The sequence below is a fragment of the Jaculus jaculus genome, chromosome 2, assembly GCF_020740685.1.
Source record: "Jaculus jaculus isolate mJacJac1 chromosome 2, mJacJac1.mat.Y.cur, whole genome shotgun sequence".
Lineage (NCBI taxonomy): Eukaryota > Metazoa > Chordata > Mammalia > Rodentia > Dipodidae > Jaculus > Jaculus jaculus.
Genome location: NC_059103.1, coordinates 18,304,806 through 18,330,033, shown reverse-complemented (window position 1 = coordinate 18,330,033; position 25,228 = coordinate 18,304,806). Strand labels below are relative to the sequence as shown.

At 45.7% G+C, this 25,228-nt stretch overlaps 1 protein-coding gene and 1 pseudogene across 1 annotated transcript in view; one reads left to right on the top strand and one right to left on the bottom strand.

Annotated features, from left to right (window-relative positions):
• The window catches only part of Caln1 (calneuron 1), a 471,181-nt gene that overhangs the window by 147,846 nt on the left and 298,107 nt on the right, over nt 1-25,228 (top strand). The window lies entirely within an intron of this gene.
• LOC105944334 lies at nt 20,214-22,152 on the bottom strand (annotated as a pseudogene).

Here is a 25,228-nt window from a genome sequence, read left to right as displayed (position 1 = left end):
ATGTTGCTCCTGTGGAACAGCTAAAATCAAAGGCTAATAATATAAGGCTGACAAGGATGTAAAATTCATGAACATTTCACATGCTGATGGTGAGAATTTTAAATGGTACCACTGCTCAGCAATTTCTTTAACAATTAAATATCAGGCCAGGGAGATGGCTTAGTGGGTAAGAGTGCTTGCCTCAAGCACAAACAAAGGCCCAAGATCATCTGGGTTTGACTCTGTGGTACCCACATAAAAAGCTAGGTGTGGCCATGCACATCAGTAACCCCAATCCTGTGCGGACCAGTGACCCAAGAATCTCTGGGGCTTGTGACAAACAGGAGCTCTACATCCAGAGGGCGATTATATCCTAAGGAACTACGTGGATAAGTGATAGAGGAAGGACATCCAGCATTCTCCTTTGGCCTCCACACGTGTGTACACACACACACACACACACAATTAAATATCAACCTATAATGCCAACCACCCATCCCACAATTTGAGTGTTTGTCCCATGAAAATAAAAACATGTCTGCACAGAGAGGTGGAAGAAAATAGTCAAAGGAGTTTTATTTATAATTAGTCAAAACCTAGCTGAAGGTAAAAAAAAAACCTAAACCTATTCATCAGTGAGTGAATGAATAAATTGTGGAATATCCATACAATAGAATTCTGCCCAGCAACACAGAAGCATGAACTACTGATACCATAATAACACTGATAAACCTCGAAATAAGCCCAAAGAAGAAGCCAGAGACACAAGCCCATATTTTACCATTCCGTTGACATGCAAGTTCTAGAGAATGAAGAATACTATGTTGTTTGTAGTAGAATATAGGTGACAGAGAAGCCAGACCCAGATGATCCTCTGAAACAGTTTCTGTCATGTAAGCCTTTACCAGGGAGACAGCATGACACCCAGTCTCCTCCCTATCTGTGCAGCTGCACCCCGTTAGCTGGTTAGTGTAGCCATAGGCAAACTCCCCTGAACGTCTCTAATTTTCCTCTTGTAGTTTTCAGTCATGTAGCCCAGAATTTTTTCTTTTTTCTTTTTTAATTTTTATTTATTTATTTGAGAGCGACAGACACAGAGAGAAAGACAGATAGAGGGAGAGAGAGAGAATGGGCGCGCCAGGGCTTCCAGCCTCTGCAAACGAACTCCAGACGCGTGCGCCCCCTTGTGCATCTGGCTAACGTGGGACCTGGGGAACCGAGCCTCGAACCGGGGTCCTTAGACTTCACAGGCAAGCACTTAACCGCTAAGCCATCTCTCCAGCCCTGTAGCCCAGAATTTTAACCCACCAACAGTGTAAAGAACTCACTGATGATGTCAGACTGCCTGCTATAGTGTTATAAAACCTCTGAGCTATCAGAGCTCCAGACTCAGGCTTTGGAAGTTATTCCCCTGAGTCCATGTTGACATGAATAAATCTTCTGATCCTCCACTCTATCTCTGGTGCCAGATCTGTGTGCCTCAGTTTCCCATAACAGTTTCAGAAGGCAGATCAGTTGGTGAGAGGCAGGCAGGTGCATGGAGGAAGGGATGGATTGAAACTGCACCAAGGAAGGTTTTGAGTATAATGGATTTATTTATTTATTTGAGAGAGAGAGAGGGAGAGAGAGAGAGAGAGAGAGAGAGAGAGGGAGAGGGAGAGGGAGAGGGAGAGAGGGAGGGAGGGAGAGAATGGGCATGCCAGGGCCTCTAGCCACTGCCAATGAACTCCAGATGCCACTATGTGTATCTGGCTTATGTGGGTTCTGGAGAATTGAACCCAGTTCTTTAAGCTTTGCAGGCAAAGTGCCTTATCCACTACACCATCTCTCCAACCTGATACCTTCTTTGTGTGTGTGTGTGTGTGTGTGTATGTGTGTGTCTGAGTGTGTGCACACGTGAAGAGTCCAGAGGACAACCTCAGGTGCATTCCTCAGATGCTATTCCATCTTTCCTTTTGAGACAGGGCCTTACATTGGCCTGAAGTTCATCCAATGGGTTTGATTGGCTGGCCAGAAAGCCACAGCTGCTCAGTGCTGGAATTATGGGCGGCATGTGCTGCTGCACGTGGCTTTTTAGGTGAATACTAGGATCAAACTCAGGTCCTTGTGCTTTCAAGGCAAGCGCTTTACCCACTGAGCCATCTTCCCAACCCCAATGGATATCTATAATATCTTCATTGTCTTGTTACTGGTGGTCTGTGAGTGTTTCCAGGTTCTTGGCATTTTATGCAACAAATAGGAAAACACACACACACACACACACACACACACACACACACAGAGTAAAACAACGGGCACTTTAGTAAGAACAAAGCAAGAGTCCACTGCAAGAGGGGACATGGTACCTGAGTGGAAGCGTACTCAGGGGCCGTGGGTTATTGGTTATTGCCCAGGGTTTCTTTCTAAAGTCCACGAGGAGGAGTCTGTTGCCAAGGGGCACAGTTTGCAAGGTTCTCTATTTTGATTGACAGACTTGAGTTATACAATCTTTTTTTTTTTTACTGTACATGTCCCTTCCTGTTGAGATTCAAAGTTGAACTTTTAACCTCGCCCCACACCTGCCTTGCTGGCACAGTGCTAATCCCAAGCAATAGATACGTGTCACTAATCTTATGTATGCTGGCTTCATATATTCTCTGCTGTTCTGTTAAACAGCTGACATGTCCGCCTCAATCTCTGCCACCTTTATACGTGAAATCAGCAGCTCTATCTCACCTCTGCTCCTTCCTTAAGATAACGTAAGTCTATACTGTCCTTCAACTGTAAACTCCGTTCACGTTTAGCCTCTAAATACAATCCTCAGATGTATTTTAAACATTTTTATTGAACTATTTGTGTGTGAGAGAGAGGCAGGTAGAGAGAAAGAATGAGCACCCTAGGGCCACTTGCTACTGCAAATGAACTCCAAACACATGTGCCACCTTGTGCATTTGGCTTATGTGGGGACTGGGGAATTGAACCTGGGTCCTTAGGCTTCACAGCTAAGTGCCTTAACCACTAAGTCATCTCTCCAGCCCAGATGTATTCTCTTTACATTTCTTCATTAATCACTTGCTACTTGAAATTTTTCCTTATAACCTTGACAGTAGATAAGATATACTTTCCCTCATAAGTGTGTCATGGCACACACATGCCCATATACACAAAAATGAGTTTTTTTAAAAAAAGAAAAAAAAAATAGAGAGAGGAAAAGAAACTCTTATGGGTTAAAGTGACATCAAACGCACACGTGACCTGGGCATTAATTACTTCCTCAAGTTCATGGTTACTAAGTTCGTGTGTTGAGAGCTCATACATAGTACGTGGTTATCTTTATTAGCAGGACCCTGTCTTCCGTAGCCCGTCTTCAGTGTTCGTGAAAAGAGCTTTGTATGATCAGTCATTAGAGCACACTGACACCACAGTGATGTTTCATAAATATTTCATGAATTCTTATACATCCCGCCAACTGCCTTGACCCAGACTAAATTAATTGACCCACACTGAATTTAGCTATCAAGTAGAGCCTATGAACAACTTTCCTCCCACAGTGGCCTTAAGGATACCAGGTCTTTTCAGATTCACAGTGCATAGAATTAGAGGTGTTGAAACTAGAATGCCCACATACTGGTTCTCAATGGAGGGGGTCTTTTCTGTATTATGCAATTAGCACAGCAACCTCGGAGACTTGGTTATTGCTAGTTGCTTAGGTATTGTTTTTGTTACTGCTTCAATTTTACTGGTGTGTGTGTGTGTGTGTGTGTGTGTGTGTGTGTGTGTGTGTTATACATGTGTTTCTGCACCATTGTGGAGGCCAGAGGCCAATATCAGGTTTCTTTCTCAATCACTCTCCTCCTTTATTTTTTTCCACCTTACTTTTTGAGACAGTCTCTCAATGATCCTGGAGCTCGCTGATTCTGCTAGACTAGCTAACCAGCAAGCTCTAGGGATCCTCCTGGCTCACCCTACCCAACGCTGGGATTATAGGCATGTACCTCCACACCCTATGTCTTATGTGGGTTCTGGGGATCTGAACTCAGGCCCTCATGACTGAGTGGCAAGCACCTTACCCACTGAGCCATCTCCCTAGTCTACAGCACCCTCTTTCCCCTTGTGTATGCTAGTGTCTGTAATGTGGTGTGGACAGTGCATGCACATGCGTGTGCCTAGGCAGTACTTCATGAGCTCACCTGGAGCAGGTGTACTTGCCTGTGGGGGCTGGAGCAGAAAGTGGAGCATCTCACTTCATTGCTTTTCCCCCTGTTCTTGTCCGAGACAGAGTTTCTTGCTGATCCCAGAACTTGCCATTGTTTCCACAAGCCCTACTGAGTCCTTTAGGGGAGCAGAGACCCAGAAATCAACAGTGCTTGTGAAAAAATGGTGAGTTCTGCGATCAGCAAGAATCTCTGGCTCAGACAAGAACAAGAGATTACAGATGCTCCTGGTCACACCCAGCTTTCCTATAGTTTTTTAAATATTCATTTGTTTATTTATTTGAGAGAGAGAAAGAGGGAGGGAGAGAGAGACAGAGAGAAGAAGAATGGGTGCGCCAGGGCCTCCAGCCACTGCAAAGGAACTGCAGATTCATGTGCCACCTTGTGCATCTGGCTAACATGGGTCCTGGAGAATTGAACCGGGATCCTTTGGCTTTGCAGGCAAACACCTTAACAACAAAGCCATCTCTTCAGTCCCCCTATTTTTTTTGAAAACATTTTATTTTTTATTTATCTGAGGGAGGGAGAGAGAGGCAGAGATAGAGAGAGAGAGAGAGAGAGAGAGGAGGAAGGAGGGAGGGAGGGAGAGAATGTGTGTGCCAGGGCCTCCAGACACTGCAAATGAACTCCAGATGCACGCACCATGTTTTGTATCTGGCTTATGTGGGTCCTGGAGAATTGAACCTGGGTCCTGTGGCTTTGCAGACAAGTGCTGTAACTGCAAAGCCATCTCTCTAGCTCCTCTCTAGCTCCACTCCTAGCTTTTGAACGTGGGTTTTGAAGATTCAAATTTGAAGTATCTTGGGTCCTTATACTTGCACAGGAAGCACACTTAACTATTGAGTCTTTTCTCCAGCCAAGCACTGTTTTTTTAAAAAAATATTTTATGTATTTGAGGGAGGCGGGGGGAATGAGAATGGGTACATAGGACCTCTAGCTACTGCAAATGAACTCCAGACCCATCTGCCACCTTATGCATCTGGCTTTACATGGATACTAGGGAATAGGACCTGGGTCCTTTGGCTTTTTGGGCAAATGCCCTGACTGCTAAGCTGTCTTAAGTCCCTCTATTACATACTAACATTTTTTAAAAAATTATTTATTATTTGAAAGAGGGAAAGAGGGAGGGAAGGGGAGAGAGAGAGAGAGAGAGAGAGAGAGAGAGAGAGAGAGGAGAGAATGGGTGCACCAGAACCCCCATGCACTGCAAAAAAAAACTCCAGACACATATGTCACCTTGCCAAGCATTGCTTTTTTAAAATATATTTTATTTAATTTGCAAGCAGAAAGAGACAAAAAGAGAGAGAAGAAAATGAGAATGGGCACACCAGGGTCTCTAGCCACTGTAAAAAAATTCCAGACACATGTATCACCTTGTGCATCTGGCTTTACATGGGTACTGGGGGAATCAACCCAGGGTCCTTAGGCTTCACAGGCAAGTAACTTAACCACTAAGACATTTCTCCAACTCTGGTTTTGTTTGTTTGTTTGTTTGTTTTTTGATAGGGGAATCTTTGTACTCCAAGCTGGTCTCAAACTTGTGATTCTTGGCATGTACCACCATCACACTGAGCTCCTTATTCTGATATTTTTTCTTTATGTCCTTGGATCTCTTCTATTACCATTTATTATTATTATTATCATTATTTTGTTTTTTGAGGTAGGGCCTAGCTCTAGCTCAAGCTGACCTGTAATTCACTAAGTTGTCTCAGGCTGGCCTCAAACTCACAGTGATCCTCCTACCTCTGCCTCCTCATCTAGAAAATTCCATGTTCAACAATGATTGGGCCTTAAGGGCTCACCGCTGTGTTGTGTAAAATAATGCTGGTGAACAATGCCTCAGTGCCTCCTTCCCATGTGCACTGTGAGAACTCAAAGGGGAGTGGTCGTTCCCATCTCTTGCCAGCATCTCACAGCAGAGCCATGTTGTTCTTTGTTGTCATGGTGTTATTTATAAGGCAATCTGGTAGGATGGGACATTGCCAGTTGGACTCGTTAGGGTTGGATGCTCAGACCAGCCCAGGCCTCTCTGTCCCCTTTCCCATCCTGCCTTCCCTTGCAAATCCGGACATCCAAATTGCCCACATCTGCTTCTCTGTCTTCCCTGACATGGTGATTGACAGGGTGCCTGTCAAGCTGGTGGTCACACGCTTTGGGACATCTGTCTGCCTCACCTCCAGTGGCAGTTAATGATGTTGACCTGCCAATTCAGTCCTCCCCCATTTTTTTTTTTTTTTTTTGTTCTTCTTAAAATATCCACAGACAGCATCTTGGCATTGTTCATCAATTCATGGATGATGTTGTTAGTTGCAATAAATAGAATACCTCAAACAAAGCCTCTTCACTTAAGAGATGCTTTTTTGTTTCTTTTGAAGTTATTACTTTTATTATGATTTTTTTTTTTTTTGCCCTGCTGGGGATTGAACCTAGAGCCTCACACATGCTGAACAGACTCTGTAACTGAATTAATTAAATTTCTCATCCTGGTGGCAAAACACTTGGAACAAACAATTTAGGGGAAAGACTGGTTTATCATGGTTTGAAGGGATATACGTGCATCATGATAGAGAAGGAATGGCAGTGAGAATGGCTTGAGGTCATGGTGGCCAGAGCATAAGGCTGCTTTCTCACATCTTTGGAGGACCAGAAAGAAGAGACAGACAGGAAGTGGGGGTTAGGCTATAAAACCTGAAGACCTTCCACCAGTGACCTCTAGGGAGGCTCCACATCTACAGGGTTCCACAACCTTCCCAAACAGCGCCACCTGCTGAGGACCAGGTGTTGACAGCCATGAGCCCATGGAGGGCAATTCACATCCCATCCTTTATACTACCCCTGCAAAACACCCCCTTGCTCTGTTTCCTGTTTCTTTTTTCTTCAAAAATTGTTATTTATTTATTTGAGAGAGAGATAAAAAAAAAAAAGAGAGAGAGATTGGATACGCCAGGGTCTTCAGCCACTACAAACGAACACCAGATGCTTGTGCCACCTTGTGCATCTGGCTTTACCTAGGTACTGGGGAAATAGAACCTGGGTCCTTTGGCTCTGCAGGCAAGTGCCTTCACAGCTAAGCCACCTCTCCAGCCCTCTTGTTTCTTTCTAAATCTCACATGGTAAGAAGCAAGAAAGCAGGCCCAGGATTAACTTAGTGATTCACATATGATAAGGAGTCAGATGGTTTCAAGCTGTCTAATCTGCCTCTCATGTGCTGTGATTACCCCAAGTAGGTTTCCCTTTGCCACTGAGATGAAGTCCCAGACTCTAGAAACTTGTAAGGCCCTTCATACCATGGCTTGTGCTTAACTTTCCAGAACTTTCTTCAGGTTTTCAAGGACATCATGCGTTTTTTTTTTCCCTCTCTTCTTAGAACTGTTTTATATTCGCACTTTGCCTGGAAAACATTTCATCAAAATGTCACTTCCTCTGGGAAATCTTCCATATCTTTCTCTCACTAGGTGCTATTGGAAGCCCCTGAGTACCTTCCATAGGAGCGTGGACATCTCCATCTTAGATGTCTTCACCAGCTGTTGTGAACACTTCCTGTGTTTCTGCTAGCATCATGATTTTCTAAAAAAACAACTTTATTGACACATATTCCTTAAGTCCCATGATTCACTGGTAAAAGTGTATAAGCAAAGCTAAACTTCTTAGTTCTAGCCTGTAATCCTAGCTAATCATGAGACTAAGGCAGAAGGATCACAAATTTAAGATAAACCTGACCTTGAGAGTTAGTTTAAGGCTAGTCTGGGTAGCTTAATTGAGAATTTCTCTCAAAGTAAAGAGTAAAACAAACACTTGCCTAGAATCTCACAGCGAGGGGATGGGGGAATGGCATAATAGTAGAGTCTGCCTAGAATCCCCCAGTGAGGGGCTGGGGGCGTGGCTCAGTGGTAGAGCCCCTGCCTAGAATCCCCCAGTGAGGGGCTGGGGGTGCGGCTCAGTGGTAGAGCTCCTGCCTAGAATCCCCCAGTGAGGGGCTGGGGTCATGGCTCAGTGGTAGAGCTCCTGCCTAGAACCCCCAGTGAGGGGCTGGGAGCATGGCTCAGTGGTAGAGCTCCTGCCTAGAATCCCCCAGTGAGGGGCTGGGGCGTGGCTCAGTGGTAGAGCTCCTGCCTAGAATCCCCCAGTGAGGGGCTGGGGGCGTGGCCCAGTGGTAGAGCTCCTGCCTAGAATCCCCCAGTGAGGGGCTGGGGGCGTGGCTCAGTGGTAGAGCTCCTGCCTAGAATCCCCCAGTGAGGGACTGGGGGCGTGGCCCAGTGGTAGAGCTCCTGCCTAGCACATTGCAAACCCCTGGATTCATTTCACATTACCACAGAAATACATAGGTAAATACAAGTTAATGAAATCAAAGTCAAAAGTCAATGGTTCATTTTTTTTTTTAAGAAGTAGAAACTTTGTATGGATATATCACATGTTGGTAGCAGCATTTCCGTCCTCCCTACCCCCATTGCACGGAGGACCCTCCTCTGTGTGATTGCTGGTATTCACCATGGAGTTGTAGGTTCGGAGTTGTGAGAGCAGTAGTCTGTCACTGTGGGGAGGACAATGTCCCTGATAATTCCTTCCCAGCCTCTTACATCCTTCCCAACCCCTCTTCTGTGAACTTCCTTGGGCCTTGGTGGGTGTGCTTTAATTTTCCTTTAGCACTGACTGCTCAGCAGCTGCTGGATTTCTGCTTTGGCGCATTTCGATTGTCCTCAGTGTCGGCCTCCGTCACCCTGGCTCAGGTTGTCAGGTTTGCTGTGGAAGCGGCACACTTGCCAGTTCCTCTGTGGCTTCACCTGGGCCCTGGCTGCTATGGGAGGGGCGGTTCATGTCCTGTCAGGCAGTCAGCTACATAGTCTTGTCTTAGTAGATTATGGTTGTTCTCTGCTCTTGCTGCTCTCTGTAAAACAAAAACAGATTCTCCAAGGGAAAGTAAGACCAGGATAGGTTAAAGGGGATAGGCATTGTTAATTGAGAGAGATTAAAAAAATATTTTAAAAAAAATATTTATTTATTTATTTATTTGACAGAGAAAGAAAGAGAGAGAGAGAGAGAGAGAGAGAGAGAGAGAGACAGAGAGAGAGAGACAGATGGAGGGAAGGAGGGAGAGAATGCATGCACCCCCTTGTGCATCTAGCTAACGTAGGTCCTGGGGAATCGAACCTGGGGCCTTTGGCTTTGCAGGCACGTGCCTTAACCACTAAGCCATTCCTCCAGCCCAATTGAGAGAGATTTTGATGGTTGTAGCCTTTCTTTTGGATGAAGGCTAATGACACCTTCTCCTTGGAGTCCATCATCTTTGTCTCCATAGGGAATAATTCTTTTTTTAAAAAAAAAAATTTATGTATTTATTTGAGAGAGAGAGAGTAGGAGAGAGAAAGTAGCAGGTAAAGAGAGAGAGAGAGAGAGAGAGGGAGAGAGAGAAAGAGAGATGGCATGCCAGGGCCTCTGCTGCAAACAAACTCCAGGCACACATGGCACCTTGTGCATCTGGCTTTACATAGGTCCTGGAGAATCATACCTGAATCCTTAGGCTTTGCAGGCAAGCACCTTAACCTATGAGCCATGTCTCCAGCCCAAGTCAATGATTCTTAGTATAGTCCCAGAATTGTGCAACCACTGCCACAATCAACTGTAAAACATTTCTGTCACTTCCAAGGTCCTTTTCCAGATACCAGCTAATTATTTCCACTTCTTTTCAGCCCCTCCAGCCCTAGACAACTGCCTTGCTCTCTGTCTCCGTGGATGGGCTGCACCATTGCATATAAGCGGAGCTAACCTGCGCGGTCTTGTGTTGATCTCATCGCTTCTGTATTCCTGGTCTGCAGTGGGGAACCTGGCATATGACTGGGCCTCAAAAACAAATATTTGTGAAGCTACTGGCTGACTGGGTAGATGTAAATTTAAACTCTCCTGAGCCGATCTCTCCCTTTTCTACATGTTGATAATTTTCGTGTCTATTGACTGCTGTTCCCATCATCTTTCATTGACTTTGTGTGTGTGTGTGTGTGTGTGTGTGTGTGTGTGTGTGTGTGTGCTCTGCTCTATCTCCTGGGATCAGGAGGTTTTAAAGACCCAGACAATACTTCACTTGATCTTTAGGTCTGTTTATTGAATTTAGTGGGAGGTGTGCATTGTGATGGAGAAACATTTTATGAATGGGTCAGCAAAGGGATGAATTAACCATGACCATTGATTCTCATACCGTGACTCAAACTCTCTTCCTAAAACAGGTGAATTCATTCACTTGTTCCTTCTGCTAGTATTTATGACCAAATTAGGATGATATTTTTGTGTTTACATCACGTTGACTGGAATTTATGCTATTCTATGTATATCAGCTTCTTGGATGGTGATAACAGGTCTCTGACTCAAGTGTGCCTCAGTAACTCTCATCTAGTTTTGAGCATGCCAAGCCCATGGGACTGTTCACCCACGTTTAGGAATTTCTTGTTAGTGGCCTGGTCAGTAAGGGCAGGTGGGACAGTGACATTTAAGCCACAGCACTGTTGTGGTTTGGTTCTTGTGCTGGAGCCTTGGTCCCTGGTGTAGCAGTATGGAAAGGTGGTGATGTCTAAGAGGTGAGGCTTGGTGGAAGGTGATTAAGTCATTGGCACATCACTCTTGGAAGGGATTCATGAAATTATCACAGGACTGGATTTGTTCCCACAAGAATATATTAATATAAAGTAAGACTACCCCATATACTTGACCCCTTCTGAACATGGCTGTCATTTTTCCACTTCTGACCCTTGCCAGGTGTGACAAGCCAGAACCATGAGCCAAGTCAACTTTCTCTTCTTTGTACTTAACAACAGAAAACAGACTAAGTCAGTTATCCTGGAGCAACATCAGATGTAACTGGGGGTTTCTGAGCTTCCAGTATCCAGAAGATTCTCATTGTGGGAGGATTGTCTCTCAAAGTGAGTGATCTTGACACAGAGGAAACAGTTTGCCCTGGGGAGGGGGGGTACCCGTGTCAGGATGGCAGTGGGTTTGTCTTCACATGTTAAGTAAGGTGCCTCCAGAAGGGAATACCTCAGTCTGGACATATCACCAGGCAAAGGATGGCAATGGCACATCTTGTCTTGTGACCCAGTCCTAGATATCTCCACCCTAGTTTCTAATTCACAAAGATTTTTTTTTCCCCTTTGGGGCCAAAGTCTGCTCCACTGTGCTAAGATATGAGTTGTTGGTGCTTCAGGTTGCCTTGGAAACAAAAAAAAAAAAAATCATGTCTCAAGACACCTGGGAATGATAGCACAGAGTGTTGTGAATTCCACAGCCTGGGTTAGCCAGGACCAGCTTCCCAGATGGATGCCAGGCAGCGAGCTTTAAAGGATCCGTCAATGTCAGCGCCAGCAGAAGAAAGAACTGCCAAGGTGACATCCTGTGGGGATGGGCACCTAGCTAAAGTACCATAAGAGACCTCCCTACCCTGAGAGAGCCTGTGGCTGACACCCTCCTTGAGCCACAGTACGGGAAGGGGGCGGCTGACAATTCTGCATCAAGGTCTAGCCATCACTACCCCAGAGGTGCCCTGAGGGAAGAGCAAGATGGGCATATCTTCTGGTGGGGGAGCTCACGCTTAGGAATGGTGTCTTAACAGTAATGCACATTGCCGGGTAGGACCAATTTAGCCCAAGGGTGTTAGAGGAAGATGCTCAAGTATCCTCCTAAGAGCAGAATGCAGATCTATAAGCAAGAAAGGTCACTCTTAACATTGTTCACTTGTGGCCAGGCATGGTGGCGCATGCCTTTAATCCTAGCTCTCAGGAGGCAGAGACAGGAGGATCACTGTGAGTTTGAGACCAACCTAAGAGTACATAGTGAATATCAAGTCATCCTGGGCTAGAGAGAGACCCTACCTCAAAAAGAAACAAACAAACAAAAATCATTGATTAATTGAAACTGATTTGTAAGGAAGGTGTATTGATCGATTTTGCTCACCTGTGATGCCTAATGTGCGCATTGAGGTTTCTCTTTTTTTTAAAAAATATATTTAATTAACTTATTTATTTGAGAGAGAGAGAGAGAGAGAATGGGCATGCCAGGGCCTCCAGCCACAGCAAACGAACTCCAGACACATGTGCCAGCTTGTGCATCTGGCTTATGTGGGTCCTGGAGAGTCGAACTGGAATCCTTTGGCTTTGCAAGCAAGAGCCTTCACCGCTAAGCCATCTCTCCAGCCTTAAGGTTTCTTTTCTTCTGCATGTGGATGTGGTATATGCATGTTTGTATGTTTGCATGCATGCAAATATATATGTATGTGTGTATATATATATATATGTATGTGTATATATATATATGTATGTGTATATATATATATGTATGTGTATATATATATGTATGTGTATATATATATATATATATATACATACACACACACATATGTTTGTGTGTGTGTGTGTGTGTGTGTGTGTGTGTGTGTGTGTACGCCAGAGGACAACCGTGGACATCATCCTCAGAAACACTGTCCACCCTTTATTTCCAGACAAGTTCACTCGTTGGCCCACATTTAGGGTGGGATGCTGGGGAATTGAACCCCAGCCACACTGGATTTGCAAGCAAGTGCCTTTAGCTGCTGAGCCATGACTCCAAGCCCACAGCAGCTTTTGATAAAGATGGCAATGGTTGTTCTTCTCAGAGGACCACATCTCACAACATGCAGCTATAGGGCTCAAAAGGGCTTACTGAAGGCAACAACAGATAGCTGATATGAAAGCAAAGAAAGATTTCTGGGTGATTAGCTAAGTTATTGATAAAATGAAGCCAGTCGCATAGAGGCTTGAACATGCGGAGCAAGGACACTGTGGTTGGCTGCAGCCTTGGGGGTCAGCTCTGGGAGGCCATCACCTATCAATCCCATGACACATGTCCCAGATGGTCTGAGGACAGAGCTTGTGGATGCCCCATCCCCCAGATTAGGTACCCCTCTTATTATTTGTCCGAGGCGAAGGGCTCTGGTGTGTTTGTCAATTTTACTGGTCTGGCTCTTCTGATACAGTTTTGAGATGCCTGTGTGCCCATGTGTTCCTGCACTTAGTCTGATGAATGCATAGGTGGAGGTATTTTATTTGCATAAACAAGTTACTTATTGGCCTGTGCCTCATGGCTGGTGCTGCATTTACACAAAGACGCAGAGTCATTCTCCCTCAGCATTCACACTCCAAGTGGAGCCAACGACTGCTTTAGAAAATGGAGTCATTCAGGGCAAGGTACAACCTGACAGCTATTGTTCTGTAGAATGTGGAGTGCTCCACAGCCAGGCACAGCCTAATCCCACATAGAAGAGTCATGTCACACCCTGCACCAGCCACTTGAGGGGTACTGTTTTAGTTGCTTTTCTTGCTGCTGTGGCCAAATACCTGACAAGAAGCAACTGTATGGGGAGGAGAGGTTTCTTTTGGTTTATTCTTTAAGGAGATACAGCCAATCATTGGCAGGAGTGAGAGGCAGATAGTCACCTTGTGTCCACAGTCAGGCAGCGGAGAGAGATGAATGTTGCTACTCAGCTCACTTTTTTTCTTATTTATTTATTTATTTTTTAGAGGGGGGGGAGGGTGGAGAACGGATGCACCAGGGTCTTAGCTGCTATGAACAAACTCCAGATGCGTGTGTCCCCTTGTGCACGTGTGTGACATTGCACGCTTACGTCACTATGCATCTGGCTACGTGGGACCTGGAGATTCAAACATGAATTCTTAGGCTTCGCAGGCAAGCGCCTTAACTGCTAAGCCATCTATCCGGCCCTCACTTCCTTCTTTTTGTTCAGTCCAGAATGCCCCCCCCACCCCAGGCCATGGGATGATGCCATCCACATTTAGGGTGGGTCTTCTCTCATCAGTTAAACGTCTCAGTAACAAGGAAGAGGGCCTTCTGAATACCAGAACAACTCATAGTCTTAAAACAAGCCTGCCCCATTAAAGCTGCTGTCACTGCTAATGCCTGTGAGCAAGGACCAGAGAAAAGATGCATACAAGGTGCGCATGCCTAGTTTTGTAAAACCCTGGAGTGTCAAAGAAGTAGTATGACCTTGCCCTGTGGTCATAGGCTCTGGTCTGGTGTTCTTTTATTTATTTATTTATTTTGATTTTTTTTATGTGTTTGCGGTATAGTCTGTTTGATGTGTAGAAGGTGATGTGTGTGTGTGTGTGTGTGTGTGTGTGTGTGTGTTTGCGCACAGATGTTTACGAGTGTGGAGGACATTAGGTGTCTCTTCTATTGTTCTCTCATCTTATTTCTCTGAGACAGGAGTTTTCACTCAACTTGGAGCTCACCATGCTTTGATGAGACTAGCTGACCAGGGAATCCCAGGGACCCACCAGTCTCTTCCTATTTCAGAACTAGGATTACAGCCAGGCATGTCCAGGCATGGCTTCCCTCCACCCCCTTTTACATGAGTGCTGAGAGTCAGCCTCAGGTTCTTCTGTTTGTGCAGCAAACACTGTTTCTTGCCAAGTCATCTCTACAGCCCTTGTCTGGTGTCGACTAGCAGGAGACTTAAAAGTGACTTGTTGAGTTCATGAGCAAGCCAAAGTCATTGCAGGATCTGATGTTCAAATGATACGTGATTAGCTATGACGTCTTGGGAACTCTGCTCTGGGCATTGGATGTAATCAGCAAGAAAAGGCAGGATAAACAAAGTCTTTTCAAGGTTGAGTGATGCGTAGTGATATGGAGCCATTGCTATGTGTTCACGTAGAAATCACGGAGTGCTTGCTGATTGCATTTCTTACGACTGTACAATGTGTGAACAGTCCTGCTTCATTGCTTCAGAGGTTTAAACAAAATGGTCCAACCTGATTTCCCACCGGAGGCCTCATTTTTCATTGCTGCAGCATGCCTGAGAAAAGGGGATTACCAGGGCCCCCGAATGGCGGTGCGGGAAGGTAGGCCGCCAGCAGCTCCTTTATGATCCTGTTTTCATCAGATATATTGTTGTGAAGTCAATTTTCATGTTGAAATGACTTTTTCTCCCCCCAAGGCAAATTGCCTTTCATATTGTTGAGTGGCATTGGCTGGCACCCTCTTTGAAGACTAGCTAACTCACTTGTCAGCCTAGGCAAAAATACGCATCTTGACACCACCCAGGTCAGAATCAGTTATTGGTTTGCTCTTCCAGGCTGTGTAGATGGATATACATTGGGAGAAAAGGGTTCCCAGGGGGATCACATGCAAGAAGAAAAGCTTCAGCTCTTGGGAAACAAGGTTTTCACTCTGCGATCCACAATGTGCCAGGAGAGTGGGGTGAGAATGAAGACAGTGGGATCTGAAATGTCTCCTACTGGCTCAGTGTGTGTGTGTACATGCACATGTGTGCTTGCCACGGTGAGTAGAGGTGCGAGGAAAACTCCAAGTGTCAGGCTGGAGAGATGGCTTAGCGGTTAAGCGCTTGCCTGTGAAGCCTAAGGACCCTGGTTTGAGGCTTGATTCCGCAGGACCCATGTTAGCCAGATGCACAAGGGGGCACACGCATCTGGAGTTCGTTTGCAGTGGCTGGAGGCCCTGGTGCACCCATTCTTTCTCTACCTGCTTCTTTCTCTCTCTGTCTGTCACTCTCAAATAAATAAATAAATAAATAAATAAAAAATATTTAATATTCAGTCCTCACCTTACATCTTGTTTGAGGCAGCATCCCTCCTTGTTCACCACACTGCATTCATTAGGCTAGCTGACCTGTGAGCTTCCTGCCATTTCTCCTGCCTCTGCCTTCCTTCCTTCCTTCTCCTTGATGCAGGTGTTCTGGGATTCCATCTTCCTGCTACAGCATCTGGCTTTACGTGAGCTGAGGATCCGAACCCAGGTCCTCATGCTTGTGCAGCAAGTGCTTTGTTCACTAAGCCATCTCTCCCAGAAACTTCCTCTTTTCTTCTTCATTTATGCACTGCCTTTTCTGTCCTTCAGCCATTCCTTCCTTTATGTCAGCATGCACTTATTAATTCCTATTTTTTTTTCAAGGTAGGGTATCACTCCAGCCCAGGCTGAGCTGGAATCCATTATGTAGTCTCAAGGTGGCCTTGAACTCACAGCAATCCTCCTACCTCTGCCTCCCGAGTGCTGGGATTAAAGGCATGTGCCACCAACGCCCAGATTTAATTCCTATTTTTAATAAGTTATAATCTCTTTCTGCCTATGTTTATATATGAGCCCCTTCAAGTTGACTCCTGGGTCCTTTGGTATAATCTCATCCAAAATAGTGCCTATCCAACCCATTTATGTTTCTTCTTGATAATAATGAACATTCACAGTGCTTTTTAGTGTGCAGCACTATTTTTAGAAATTATGTTTTGTTTATTAAATAGACTTAATGCTTCCACTTCTTGGTGGGTGAGATTGGGAGAGACCTCTCTCTCATGTTAAAGACCCGATTTCATTAGTTAGGAGCATGGAATGCTATTAGAAATGGAATGAGTGGGTCTGAGTTTGGATTCTCAGCACATACCTAAAATCCAGGGATGGTAGCTTGTTCGTGTAATTCCAGAGCTTTGGAGTCAGAGGCAGGAGGATCCCTAGAGCCTGCTCGTTCTAGTTTAGCCAAATTAGTAAGCTCCAAGTTCAGCAAGAGACCCTGTCTCAAAGAATAAGGTAGAGAATGATTAAGGAAGATACCAAACATCAACTTCTGGCCTCCTCATGAATGTGCACACAGTACTCATGACCCACTCCCCACAGACATACACACACATGACCACACATGACGTATACACATGCACATACACAAAATGAAATGGAATTAATACAGAACACTGAAACAAGTCTAGTATGTTTTGATATAAGTTTTCCTGACTCCCACTTCATTGTTAGAGCCTGTCTACATGGTGTGCAAAAGGTTCACTGTGATTCTTTCTCTCTCATTCTCTCTTAAATAAATAACGTTTTTAAAAATGTTTGTTGTGTTGTGATAATTTTCATGTAAAACATTGCCAAGAACCTATATATCCATCAACTGGAGATAGAATATTCTATCATAGTTAACAAATCAACACACACACATAAACTCTAGTGTATGTGTGTGTATATATATATATAAAACAAAAAGTATATGTATAAATATGATATATGTACATCATATATGTATATGTGTAAGTAACTAGTTTGTTATATATGTAGCATATATATGTGTATTTGTATGTATGAATGTATGTGTATATTATATATTGCTCACATTGCTATGACAACATTCCTGACAGAACTCAATGAAGAAAGCATTTATTCTGGCTCACTATTTAGGGGTGATGCTGGGGAAAAAAGGCATCCCACAAGCATAGGAGTAGTTCATGGCTATGGCTGTAGAGGTGAGAGGCAGTTGGTTACATCTTGGTGAATCAAGAGGCAGAGCTGGGGCTGGACCTGGGGCTGGGCTATAAACCCTCAAGGACCCGGCCTTTCAATATCCCACTTTCTTTAGCAAATATCCACCCCCTAAAGACGCTACAGCCTGCCAAAACAGCACCACCAGATGCAGACCAATATCAGTCCAAAGGGAGCATTTCAGACTCAAACTGTGGCAATATGTATTTGTGCATCTGTGTATATATGTGTTTATTATAGATGCAGGTCAACAGCCCTAAACACTTGGGCAGAATAAAAAGTCTAGGGAAATAATAATAATAATAATAATAGTAATAAAAGATAAGGTTACTACTAGGCTGAAAAGAGAAGAATAAAATAACTGTTCAATCAGGGGCCTCCAACTATGCCAGGTAAATTATACTTCTATAAAGTCACTTTAAAAAGATTTGAAGAAAATATAGTATAATTATGGCTTTGATAAAACTGGGTTAGATAAACACACTTTTATTATAAGATTCTCTTTTATGTTTAAAATATTTTATGATAAATATTCATTTTTTATTATTGTGTGTGTGTGTGTATGTGTGAGAGAGAGAGAGAGAGAGAAAGGGAGAGAAAGAGAGAGAGAGAGAAGGTACATGTGTCTGTTGGCTCTCATCTTCCATCTCATTTTGAGGCAGGGTCTCTTGTTTACCCGTCTCTTTGCCAGCATAGCTGGATCTCAAGCTTCCAGGAAATCCTGTTTTCTCTGACTCTTATCTGACACTATGCCTAAGTGTGCTGAGATTGCAAAAGTGCACCACAGTGTCTGGCTTTTACAGGGTTTGAACTCATGTGCCCGCGCATGTGCAGGAAGCACTTTGTCCACTGAGCCATTTCCCCAGCCATGAATACTTTTAAAAGCTCAAATTTGGGTGAGGCACACCAAATTCAGGATGACTAATGTGTTTGGGGAACACTGGGATATTGGAGAGTGATACAGGGCTTCAGTTGTGTTTGTATTAACTACTTACTTTTTTTCTTTTTTTTTTCAAAACAAAATTAACTTGTAAAGGAAAATGATTAAGAGCTGTGGGCTCATGAGGGTTCAGTGAACCATTATGTAGGCTTTTTAGTATGTGAGAGCAAAGATGTAGGAGTGAGGGAGTAAGACTCAAATCCTCTAGGCAGGAGAGAAACAGGGTTCGTAGCACCCAGTGGGATGGGGGACGGGGTGGGCAGAGTTTGGCAGGCTTGAGTGCTGAGAATTTGGGAATGAGCGAACCTATGGCAGCCAAGAATGAGGACAGGGGAAGCAAGAGGGAGGGGCAGAGAGTAAGCACCGCAGGTTCAGCCACTGTCTCCTGCTCTCTTAGCTCCTTAGAGGGCTGGAAAGAAGGCTGGATGGGAACTTTGATGAGAGATTTGCTCCTTTGCTCTCCTCTTTTTCTTTCTTATTGGTCAGACTTCAATTTCCTTTCCTTTCTCCCCTTTATCTCACTCCCTCTCTCCATTCCTTTCTTTTTCCCTCCTTCCTCCTTCCTTCTCCCTTCCTTCCTCAGTCCTGGGACTAGTACCCAGCGCCTGGCACATGCTAGATAAGTCCTCTACCACTGAGCCACATCCCCAGCCCCAGGCTTGAGTTTTCAAGGCGTTAATACCCTCATGCTTCTGGAGTGTGCCCTGTGGCCTGTTGTCCACCACTGTGGAGGCCAGATCACACATACAGCTTAGATACCATGGCTCTTGTGATCCTAAATGAACCTTACCTTGAGTCCTTACACTGCTAATGGCCACAGCAAGGAAGATGGCCAAGGGTTGGGAGACAGATGAGGTGAGAGTCTGAGGATATCCTTATATGATAAACTGATACAAACAAAACAGCATATATCTGTTGTGTAAAGCAAGAAGGGACAGGAAGGAATTTAGGTAAATTTTCAGGAGAGGAGTGAATCAAACAAAGGCATTGTGGATGAATAACCTTTCTCTTTTGAAGAATAATTATCAATGGAATTTATTTCTTTTAAGAATGCTGTTAGGGATTGGGGAGATGGCTTAGGCAGTTGGTAAAGTGCTTACCATGCCAACATGAGGACCTGAGTTCAAATCCTCAGAATCCATATTAAGTAAAAGCCAAGTGCTAGAGAGATGGCTTAGTGGCTAAAGCATTTGCCTGCAAAGTCAGAGGACCCAGGATTGATTCCCCAGTACCTATGTAAAATCAGATACACAAGGTAGCACATATGACTAGAGCTTGTTGGCAGTGGCTTGAGGCCCTGGCATTCCCATTCTCTCATAAATAAATAAAATATTAAAAATGTTTTAAATAAAATAAAGTAAAAGCCAAGCGTGGTGGTATGTGCCTATAATCCCAGTATCGGGGAGACAGACATAGGAGGATCCCTGTGACTTGCTAAATAGCTAGTCTAACTGAAATGTTGAGCTCCAAGTTCAGTGAGAGGTCTTGTCTCAAAAAAATAAGGTGGAGCAGGGCATGGTGGTGCATGACTTTATGTTTTTTTTTTTAATCTGTTTAAAACTTTTCAATGCTGACACTTTAAAAATTAAATATCACAAAAGGTACAAAAAAAAAAAGATACAAAAGGTGGTGTTGCTGGCTGTCACAGGGGTCCACCGGCTAGTGTCCATGAAATAGGCCAGGCCTTCATAATCAACAATTTATTCTTCCACAAATGTACAACTCTGGAGCAGTGCAGTGAGGAGAGCCAGCAGACGTGAGTCGGCTGGGAGCGGGTGGCTGAGTCCTTCCAAGGCACATGGCTACCGGCTCTGCTCAACTGTGAGACAAGGTGGTGAGAAGGGGCCTCCGACCCCGGCCCACCTTGTTTGGCTCTGCCCCAGCCACTTCCTGTATGTGGAGATGTCAATTTCTTCCGGAAGCTCTGCCACATTCACTTCAAACCGCTCCTGAACATCATTGAGGATTTTGGCATCATTCTCATCAGACACAAAAGTAATAGCCAGGCCTTTGGTACCAAAACGACCAGCGCGAGCCACCTATGGGGAGACAGGGTCAGGGTCAGGCCAGGTGGCACCCCTCAGCATGTAGGCACGAAGAGCCACCCCACTCCATCCAGGATGGCTCACTCGGTGGAGGTAGGTATCTGAGTCCTCAGGCATGTCATAGTTGAAGACGATATTGACACGTTCGATGTCCATCCCTCGGCCAAACAGATTGGTGGCCACCAGGATCGGACGCTGGAAGTCCTTAAACTGCTGGTAGCGTGACAGGCTGGGTGCAGGAGACGCAAGCGGAGGCATCAAACAGCGTCCCCGGCACTGCTCCCTGCGCCCTGCGCCCTGGGCCACGGCAGGCGGCATCACACTCACCGCTCTTCCTGGGCCATGCCCCGGTGGATGGCGACGGCTGGGAAGTTCTGCTCCACCAGGAGCTGGGCCAGAGCCATGCAGCGCTGCACCGACTTGACGAAGATCACCACCTGCGAAGAGCTGCGGTCAGGCCCACCGGGCACCGTCTCCACCCCGGAAGCCAGCCTGGGCCGAGCGCGGGCGTCACCTGGTTGAACTCCAGCACGTCCAGGAGGTCAAAGAGCTTGCGTGCGGTTCTTCTCGGTGTCCTTCAGCTTGACGTAGTGCTGCTGCAGCCCGTGCAGCGTGAGCTTGGTCTCGTCGTCCACGAACACCTCCATGGGCTGCGTGGGAAGGAACGAGAGGAGCTGGGCTCGCCTCTGGGCTTCTCGCGTGTCCAGAACCTCCACTCCACGCCCACTCAGCCAACAATCTCTCCCACAAGCCAGGCAGGCTGTGCTCCAGCTCAGGGGCGACCACACATGGCTCCCAGGTTGACAAACCAAGGCAAGAAAGATGCCGCTTGCCTCCCAGCATCCCTCTGGATCATGAGGGCTGTCTGGGTATTGGGGAGCAGCCCCGGCTCCCCGGGGAGGGCGGAAGCTGCTGAGCTGAGGCCTGAACTTCCTGCACACTGGCCGCATCTCCTTGCTCAGGGTGGCACTGAACATCATACACTGCTTCTCGTGGGGCGTCACACGGAAGATCTCCTGCACGTCCCGCCGCATATCCAGCTGTTCCAGCATCTTGTCGCACTCGTCCAGCACGAAGTGCTTCACGTTCCTCAGATTGAGACTCCTGTTCCTCACGAGCGCCAGGACCCGGCCTGGCGTGCCCACCACGATGTGGGGACAGTTCTTTTTCAACACTTCCTCATCCTTCTTGATGGAGAGACCCCTCCCCCCCCGAAGAACACAGACACCTTGACACTGGGCATGTATTTGGAGAAGCGCTCGTACTCTTTGCTGATTTGGAAGGCCAGCTCCCGGGTGTGGCACATGACAGAGGACTGACACCTGGCCATTGACAGGCTCCATCTGCTGCAGGGTGGCTAGCACGAACACGGCTGTCTTTCCCATCCCAGCCTGGGGAATGCATTCATGCTGGACCTCTGAGGGGTGCTCGAAACCGCAGACGACTATGGCCCTCAGGAGCTCCGGCTTCAACAGGAAGTCCTGGAAGCCAAGAGCTGTGGATGGACGCATAGGACCCCTTGACGTCCTTCCTGGGGGGAGCTGGGGTACTCTCCTGGGGCGCCTGGGGCTCTTCATACTCATCATAATCCAAAAGCGCATTCTCCACGTCCTGTTCTGCCATGGCACGCTACTCTCGGCTCGCCTCCACGGGATGCTCGGCTTCCGCGACGAACGCCGACACGCGAACTGCTGCTACCGCGCGCGTCCTGCCGCTTTTTGAGCCGGACGCCCGTCGGTGGTGCATGCCTTTAATCCCAGCACTCAGGAGGCAGAGGTAGGAGGATCACTGTGAGTTTGAGGCCAACCTGAGACTCCATAGTGAATTCCAGGTCAGCCTGGGCTAGGGTGAGAGTCTACCTGTTGCAGTCAGGTTCGCACTGCTGGCAGAAATCACCTGACCAAGAGCAGCTTGTAGGAACAAGGTTTGTTTTGGCTCACAGACTTGAAGGGAAGCTCCACGATGGTAGGGGAAACAATGGCATGAGCAGAGGGTGGACATCACCTCCTGACCAACATCAGGTGGGCAACAGGAAGAGCAGAGTATGCTAAACACTGGCAAGGGGAAACTGGCTATAATACCCATAAGCCTGCTCACGACAATACACTGCTTCCAGGAGGCGTTAATTCCCAATTCACCATCAGGTGGGGACATGGCATTCAGGACACTTAAGTTTATGGGGGACACCTGAATCAAACCACTTGACATTGACTTCTGGCCTTCATATTCACTTGCACACACATAAATGCTCACACACATATGAGCATGCATACACAGATATAAGCCTATCACACACACACATATACATGTATTTTTGGTTAATTAATAAGTATTACTAGGGATTCAACCCAGGACCTTAAACAAACTAGGCAAGTTCTCTACCACTGACCCACATCCTCAGACCTCTTTTTACTTTTCATTTCAAGACAGGGTTTCAGTAAGTTGCCTAGCCTGACCTCACTCTTTCTTGTAGCCCAGGCAGGCCTTGAACTCGAGATCCCTACTGTTTCAGTTTCTTGAGTAATTGGGATGTCAGGTCTATACCACCAGGCCCTGTTGTTTTCCTTACTTTTGATGAATACATGTAATTTTACATATTTATGAGGTACACTGTGTTATTTGAGCCCTTGTATAGAATGCATAATGATCATTTGTGTTGGGGAATTTTGGAATGCTCCCTGCTAGTGTTTTGAAGTGTGTAATTAGTTGTTGTCAATTCTAGGTACCTTACTACAAAGAATATTAGAAGTCATTCCTACTGCCCCACTGCACACTGGTCCTCATTAATCATCCTCTCCCCATGTGCGCTCTCTTGACACGCTTCCAGGCAGAGCTAGGTACTATTCTATAAAACCAACCTCCTCCTTTTAAGACTTCTATATTATATAAGTGAGAACATTTCTCATTATCTGACTTATTTCTCTTAACCTCATGTGGAAACATACACTTTTGGGGTTGGAGAAATGGCTTACCCTATAAAGTGCTTGCCTCATGAGCATGAGAATCTGAGTTCAGATCCCCATTACCCAGGCAGATATGTGCACCCCCTTTGCATCTGGCTAATGTGGGTCCTGGGGAATTCAATCTGGGTCCTTTGGCTTTGCAGGCAAACACCTTAACTGCTGAGCCATCCCTCCACTTTATTTTTTTTTAATTTTATTTATTTATTTGAGAGCGACAGACACAGAGAGAAAGACAGACAGAGGGAGAGAGAGAGAATGGGTGCGCCAGGGCCTCCAGCCTCTGCAAACGAACTCCAGATGCGTGCGCCCCCTTGTGCATCTGGCTAATGTGGGACCTGGGGAACCGAGCCTCGAACCAGGGTCCTTAGGCTTCACAGGCAAGCGCTTAACTGCTAAGCCATCTCTCCAGCCCCACTTTATATTCTTTGGAGACAGAGTCTCTCACTGAAAATGGAGGTCACAATTTGCATGGACTCGCTGGCCTAGTGAGCCTTAGAGATCCTGTTGTCTTCACCTTACCAGTGCTTGTATTACAGGTGTAAGTTGACACACATGGCTTTTATGTAGGTGCTGGGAATCTGAACTCAGGCCCTCATGTGTATGTGACAAGTACTTTTCCCATTGAGCCATCTTCCCAGCCCTGTGAATATGCACTTTTTATGCATCTATCTATAGACGGTCTATACCCTCGAAAGCAAGTGTGTACTTATGGTTTGAATATGAAATATCCCTCGCAGGCTCTTGTGTCTGAACACTTGGTCCCCAGATCATTGTGCTTTTTTGGGAGGTTGGGGAATCTTTGGAACTGTGGCCTAGCTAGCCAAAAGGATCACTGTGGTGGGGTGGTCAGCCTTGAAGGGGATACCCACTTCCGGCTCCTGCTTTAGTTCTCTGCTTCCTGATCCACCAAGATGTGACTAAGCTGTTCTTAATTTCCCCCAGTCACAGTGCCATGATGCAGTCTTTCCTTTGGAAGTACGAACCAAAATCAATCTGTTTCTTTTTCAAGGATTTTGTAAACCAGTGACAAGATATGTAACTAGCATGTAGGTTTTTTTTTTTTCCCAGTCATGGTGGCTTCTTCATGCACATACACACAGCTTTTTCAGTATTATCATGTACAGCAAACTACACTGAAGAATAAAGAATTTATTCTTCTCAGAGCTGCACCCACTTTAATCCCTTGAGTGTACTATAATTTATATTTATTTAGCCAGTTTTCTGTGAAGGGGTATTTAAGTTGATTCTAATCTTTTTTAATTGTCAAGCTTTTATTATAGAAAAATCCAAGTATTATGAATGCCTAGGGACATGACCTAGTTTTAACTTTGTGACCAACCTTCAGCTATACCCCATCTGGCAACCTTCTTCCTCCTTATTTTTAACCAAGTCCTAGACATTTTATCATCGTGTGTGGAATCATTTTAGCATGTGCCTCCAAATATATAAGGATATTAAGAATACTGGTATTGGCTAGGGAGATGGCTTAGTGGGAAAAGCCCATGTTATACAAGGGCGACGCCCTGAGTTTGCGCTCTGAGGAACTCAACATAAAGCCAGGTGAGGTAGCACGAACATCTGTAATCCCAGTGCTCCAGTGATGAGATGAGAGAAAGCCCCAGAAGGTCATGGGTCAGCTAGCCTGTTGAACCCAGTAGTGAAGAAGAGACCCTGCCTCCAACAAAGTGGAGGGCAAGCACAAGTACCTGAGGTTGTCCTCTGACCTCCACACATGCACCATGTTGTTCACACACCTGCACTCCCACACATGAACATATGCATGAAGATTAAAAAGGAATGCCACAACGT